The sequence below is a fragment of the Passer domesticus genome, chromosome 20, assembly GCF_036417665.1.
Source record: "Passer domesticus isolate bPasDom1 chromosome 20, bPasDom1.hap1, whole genome shotgun sequence".
NCBI lineage: Eukaryota > Metazoa > Chordata > Aves > Passeriformes > Passeridae > Passer > Passer domesticus.
In genome coordinates this window covers 5,590,141-5,596,447 of record NC_087493.1, presented here as the reverse complement: position 1 = coordinate 5,596,447, position 6,307 = coordinate 5,590,141, and the positions used below count along the sequence as shown (strand labels likewise).

Here is a 6,307-nt window from a genome sequence, read left to right as displayed (position 1 = left end):
TGTAAATCCTCACAATCCTCACCCCAGCGTGGTGCTCCACTGCTGACTGTCCTCTTTGGAATTACCAACAAATGTTTAGCCTGGCCAGGAGAATATCTGGGAGGGGTTTTTATTTCTGTGGGGACAGTAGCGCTGGCCCTGCTTCGGCGGCGCCGGGGCCAGCACAGGCGGGTTGGCATCCCTGCAAAAGCATCACCTTTGCCTTTGCTGTCGCCTCCACACTCAGATCTCCCACACGGTCCTGGAATGTGCCTCTTGTCTGCTACTCTGCTGGCTGGGGAGGTTTTGAAAAGGTTTAATTTAGCTCTCATTTGAGTCTCTTGGCGCTGCCAAAAACTCTGCACTTTGGTTCCAAGCAGAGTTTAGGAATCCTGATTCCCAGGAGAAAAGAAGAGGGGAGGACGGGGACAAGTTGAGCATTTTAAAGGAGCGAGAAAGAGATGATACCACATTGATTTTTTTTATTATTATTATTTTTTTTTCTCCTCCTGTTTAAAGGGACAGGGTTTTTGTGCTCCCACCCTCACCGCTCTGTGGCGGAAGGTGCGTGCCCAGCTCCAAAGTTTGGGTAACAGCGGCACCCCGTGGCCAGGCCTCGCTGGCTTCTGTGGGTGACAATTGTGTGGCTTGTACCGTGTAGGTGACAGTGCTGTGGCTTGTCCCTCTCTGCCGTGAGGGGTGTGTCAGGCTGAGCTCTGAGGAGCCCTGTGTGAGGCTCACAGCCGCCTCTGCCTCACGGCCTCCCCAAGAGCCCCGGCGGTGGCCGGGCATGGAGGATCCCCAGGTTATTCCCAGAGCTGGCGTGTCTGTGTCACACTGCAGCCTCGCCCACAGGCTGTGACACTGCCAGAGAGAGCTGGCACAGGTGGCATCCCGAGGCTCAGGTGGGCAGCGAGAGCCTGAGGACATCAGGAGTGTGAGGGTCATTCCGCTGTGTCACAACAGCTGTGGGCACAGAGCAGCGGGGAGCAGGCCTGGCCTACACGGCTGCAGAGCAGAACCAAACTTACATTCACAAAGCAGAACCAAACTTCAGCTTCACAAAGCAGAACCAAACTTACATTCACAAAGCAGAACCAAACTTACATTCACAAAGCAGAACCAAACTTACATTCACAAAGCAGAACCAAACTTCAGCTTCACAAACAAAGCACTGTCCTGCCTGCTGTAAATCACCATCACTCAGCTGAAATCAGTACAGCGCCGCGATATCTTGTGGTGTTATTGGAAGTCTGGCAATATTTGGTGCATTGCTTAGAGCGCCAAGTCTTGTCTCACGTGGATGCGTAAAAATCTCAGTTTTCATTTCCAAAAAGTTTTGTACTTGTAGGGGAAAGCTTGATAATGTGACCCAGTACTCTGTGAGGACCTAAATATCTGGAGGCAGATGGAACAAAAAAAAAAAAAAATATAAAAAGGGGAAGAAATCCACATGAGTTCTCTGCTATACTTTCAAACTTTCAAAATAGCCTCATTATTCTGGAGGCCCTGGTGGCTTCTCTATTAGCTCGGTTGAAATGAAATTTAACCATCTTCAGTGTCTTAGGATTTGACCTAAATTTCCTTAATACAATAGCATGGGTATGGCAATAAATTCTTCCCATTTCCTATTCATCATCCCTTTTAGACTCTTTTCCCCCTCCTCAGTGATGTTAATGTATTTCCAACTAAAACACAGCAGCTATGATCTCACTAGCTCAGAAAGAGCCAAGGTGTGTAAGTTTGTAGCTATTGATAGTTTTTCATGCCATCCCAATAATTAGACAAACAAGGCACTTCATATGTAAGGAACAATTACACAAAGTAGCAGTCACAGGAACCACCTTTTTGGGAAGATATTTCTTTCCTGTCTGGTTATGGCATCTGTGGCAGACACTGTAGCAGCTGTCAGAGAGAACTCTGAGGATCCTCAGAAGATCAGCAGTGGGACATTTCCGATGATCTTGTTGACCTCGCATGTCAAACACAATCAGGCTAACACACCAAGCAGGGAGCTGCGTGGAGCTGTCAGCTTGTTCCAAACGAACAGGGTGAGTTCTGCAGCCCGTTCAGCAGCCAGAGGGGCTCCTGAGACAGGAGTGGCTGCTAGGGAGGATGCACAGGAGGATTTCTCCTAAGAGTTCTGTATTGCTGCTCGTGAGTCTACTCAGCAGCAGGCCAAGTTATGTTGGAAAGAGCAAGAACAAAGGCATTTGTGTTCTAGAGAGAAGTGGTTTCACTGTGAAGTTATTCATGCACTGTGGCAAGGGACAGCAGTAGCCAAGGACTGTCAGGTTCTCAAGCTGACTGCACTGAAGGATGTGGAGGTGTCATTCATGTTTACCCTGGAGATGTCAAAAGATCTTCGGCAGCTGGAGACCCAAATGCCAGGCACATCTGAATGGTGGTTGAGTAGAAAATGCAAAAATCTCAACTTGCCCCAGAGAGCTGTTAATTATCATGAAGATCTCTCCCACCATGGAATGTAGATTGCAAGGATCCAATTTACAGATTAATATTGGAACTGTACTTCAAACTTTTAGACTATCTGATATAAACCATACTATGCAAAATTTAAGTTTATGCTTTCCTGAGAATTGTATCCCTGTCACTGACCATTTCCAGATGTGAGAAATGTTACTGATCTTTTGCAAGTGGTATAAACTCAGACTACTGTAGGAAGGTGAAGTGCTGCAACAATCTGGATGAAAAATAGAGCAGAGCAAATATCTGGGGAGAAAGGGAAAAGGGGTGGAATAACCAGCCAAGGAAACACCCTGTGTGTTTAAGCTAAAATTGAACTATCCTCAAAGATCTTTACTTGGTTCTGAAACGAGGATACCTCAGCCTGAATCTGTTCTATTACAACAATGTAAATAATTACTTTGGAGACTTGTAGTGATATAAGGTGGACGTAATTAAAAGGAGAATTGGACCTGCTTGATGGATAATGAAGAGCCCCAAAGTTTCAAAGGAACAGGCAACAATACTTTTTATTTCCATGTCACTTTTCATTTGAAATTCTTGTGTGCTTAAAAATAGTAATTAAGATTCAGAATCACTCCTTTACAGATTACCAGAATAAGGTGTAAAGAGATTAAACAATTTTTCTAGATTGACAGAGTGAATGAAAGCAGAAGGAAAAGCAGGAAAATGTCCTGCAGGAATGCAGTGACCAAAGTGCTGCTCCACACTGAAAATCCATTACTTGTTGAAGCAGCATCCCACAGGACTGACAGACTGGTACTATTTCTGCATCTATCTTATACATTAAATTAGTTATAGATTTCATCTTCAAGGACTTTATTAAGATTGGCAAATAGGTGATTAGAGACTTGAAATGCTTGTATTGGTGCACTCAGCTATTGCACATCCCTAGCAGCTCTCAACAGCGCCCAGTGCCTTCAGCTGGGTGACCTCAATTCATGTTTTATGAAGAGGAGAGTAGGAAAAGAACATTCTGAGAAGGGAGCCAAGCTACCACAGTTTTAGCTCCATAGCCCAGATGCTGCATAAATACCACTCACAGCTCATGCTTCACTAACTTCTTTTGTAGATGAATCCATATTTGTGTGGAATGCTTTAAATCTGTCCACATGGATTCCCCACACACCGTGCAGCTGCGGGCTGCATGATCCCACCCCACCAGCAGTTCTGGGACCCACAGGATGGGAGCTGGCCAGCAGGTACATGCACATGGATGTGGAAAGGGCACAGATGTGACTTCCCTGTTGCCTTATTCATGAGAGATCAATTTCTGCAAAGTCATTGTAAATCACCATCTTTCTGCTCTGGTTTGATATCCACTTCATTGCTGCTGCCCTGAACATCCTGACCTGGAGTGCTGTCACACCTAATTAAAGCTACATGGGTAAAAAAAGATTGGGCTTCCAGGGTAGCTAAACATCTTAAATGCATGCTGGGGCCAGATCTTGAGCTGCTGTATTTCAGCAAGGATGTTATTCTATATCTGCTGAAGACATAGCTGCTGCTTTCTGATTAGCCAGAAAATAGCTTCCAAAAAAGCCTGGGAATATAATATGCTGGGAATTCTTCACAGACTGTTTTTCCATTAGAACTGGCTGCCAGCCTGCTTAGGAGGCTGTCTGACATCAGGTATATCTTTCCTAGGAAGTCTCTATTATCTGATACTGGTATTATTTTTGTGCCAATTAAACTATTCTGTTCTTATTTCAAAATGAAACCATTCTAATGTAAAAGCCCTAGATGGATAATATCCTTTAATTCAGCTGGCTCAAGACACTCCTTTTGTTTTAAACAAATTAACCTAAAATGGAAATAAACTTTTGACAGTCAAGGAAGCATAGTCTAAAATAGCTCACAATTTACAGAGAGCTAATCAGGCAGATGTCTGAGACAGTGGAAGTAAATAATGGTCTCATTCACACTGCTCTGCACTGAGAGCTACATGATGAAAGTCCTAGGAACCCCTTCGATCAGCTCCAGGCTGAGCTCATAATCACCAGCTATGGAACAGCAGCATTTGGCTGCAAATTAAATTTCACATCTTCCCTGCAAGAAAGCACCCTGTCCAACTGCAGCAGGGACTTCAGCAGCAAGGAGTATTTGGGGGTTGTTTTCTGTCACTGACCAAAGTTGAGGGGAGAGTGATGAGGTGTTAGGCTGAGACACCTCAAAGGAACTGATTTTTGGAAATCCTCAAACTATCAGGCTGTTCTCAGGGCTGGCTCGAGTCAGGCACCCCAGAACAGGCAAGCAAAATCACTAGCCCCTTTTAAAAACTATCAGTCTTCATCTGCCTAGCAGACAGATTGAAAAATCAGGCTAATGTGGAAATACTAACTATGAAAAGCCTTGAAAGTTCTACAAATCTGAAAAAAGTACTTCTTAGTGCTTGTAAAATCTGTGTGTATAGTGCAGGATTTCTTCTTCCACCGAGCAGTAGAACATGCTGTCCTTAGCTCCCATGCCCATGAAACTGTTAATATGCTGTATTTATGAATAGCCATTAGAAAAAGCGAACTGTCTTTGCAGTTTTGGTGCTCAGCCAGCCTGCCCACTTGCCCTTATTCTCCTAGAACTGCTGCTGACTGTGCTGTGTTGAGGATGAATTAAGGCAGAGAAGGAAATATTTCTGATAATGGTGCAAACTGAAAGGGGCTTGGTTTGCTTTAGAACTCTAGTCTAGGTTGTTTGGGAACCAGCCCAAATGGGCTACAGCCACTCACACAGATCAGTTTACACACTTTGCTCTCAGTGGCACCTCCTAACAGGCCTAATTAACATCAGAGAGATAATTTATTAGATATTTGACTTCACTTTGCAGTTGCAGACCATGTAAATAAGAGTTACCCTGGAAACATGTTAAGAATGACTGTGGCATGTTAATACGACCCCACTGTACTTTCAGATTGATTCTAGGAACGTGTAAAAAGGTGTTGGAAAATCCAGTGCTGGAACTGAACACACTGTGATACATTTATTCAGGAGTTGGATTTTGTTCATTTCGGGCTCTTTTACCTCCTCCCACTCGTTCTACCTGTGACTCTCATCCTGGCATTCTGGTGAGCACTGTAAAAATTCATATGTTGGCTTTGAAAAGCAAAATGATTCTACCCATCTGTGATGATATTAACATCTACTAAAAGCTAATGAAATGGGTGGCATTATGATGTCAGGAGGAACAGAGCCAAAGGTGGTTTTCTGAACGGAGACTCTGCATGAATCTCCCCAGACTGCCCAGCAGTCAAGGAGATTATATTCTCAACTGTTAAAGCTGTTTACACATACCAACCAGCACTGACTGCCTCTTTGTGGCAAGTTGTTTACATGAATTTATTTTGGGAAAATTCCATTAGACGGGACCAAGATTTCTTCATAAATCATTGAATTTAACTTGTGTACTGATAAAATCTGGTTAGTCATTTATTCTTCTGAGCAGCGTTTAGTTATGAGTGTTCGTTATTTGTAAGGAGCAGCTTACATGGGTAATATAAAAATAATGGATTGCCTATGGCTGTTTTCACTGGTGGGTATTTTACTTTGCTGGGAAAGATGTATTAGAAAATCACCCTCCTTACCAATTCAGCTAATAAAACAAAGGACTCATTAACTGGAGCCACAGACCTAATGTATGCTCTGAATTTTGCAAATTTAGCCAGCAAAAATCACCCAGCTAGACACTGAAACTGCTTTGAAAGTGGTCCTGCAGATCTGTTTGCTGTAATCTGTGGCTGTGTCCTCTGGAGCAGTGGGGATCTGGGGGGGATATTGCTGCTGCTGCTGCAGTGCTGTGAGCCAAAGGAGTCAGTGCTGTTGGATGGGGCTGCAGCACCCTAATTTCATG

The 6,307-nt window shown here is 44.0% G+C and overlaps 1 long non-coding RNA gene across 1 annotated transcript; it reads left to right on the top strand.

The window, feature by feature from the left end:
• Positions 1-765: 765 nt before the first annotated feature.
• LOC135284160 (uncharacterized) lies at positions 766-5,898 on the top strand. Its single transcript, XR_010349633.1, has 2 exons — positions 766-884; positions 3,536-5,898. It is a non-coding gene; the product is annotated as an uncharacterized LOC135284160 (long non-coding RNA).
• The last annotated feature ends 409 nt before the right edge of the window (positions 5,899-6,307 follow it).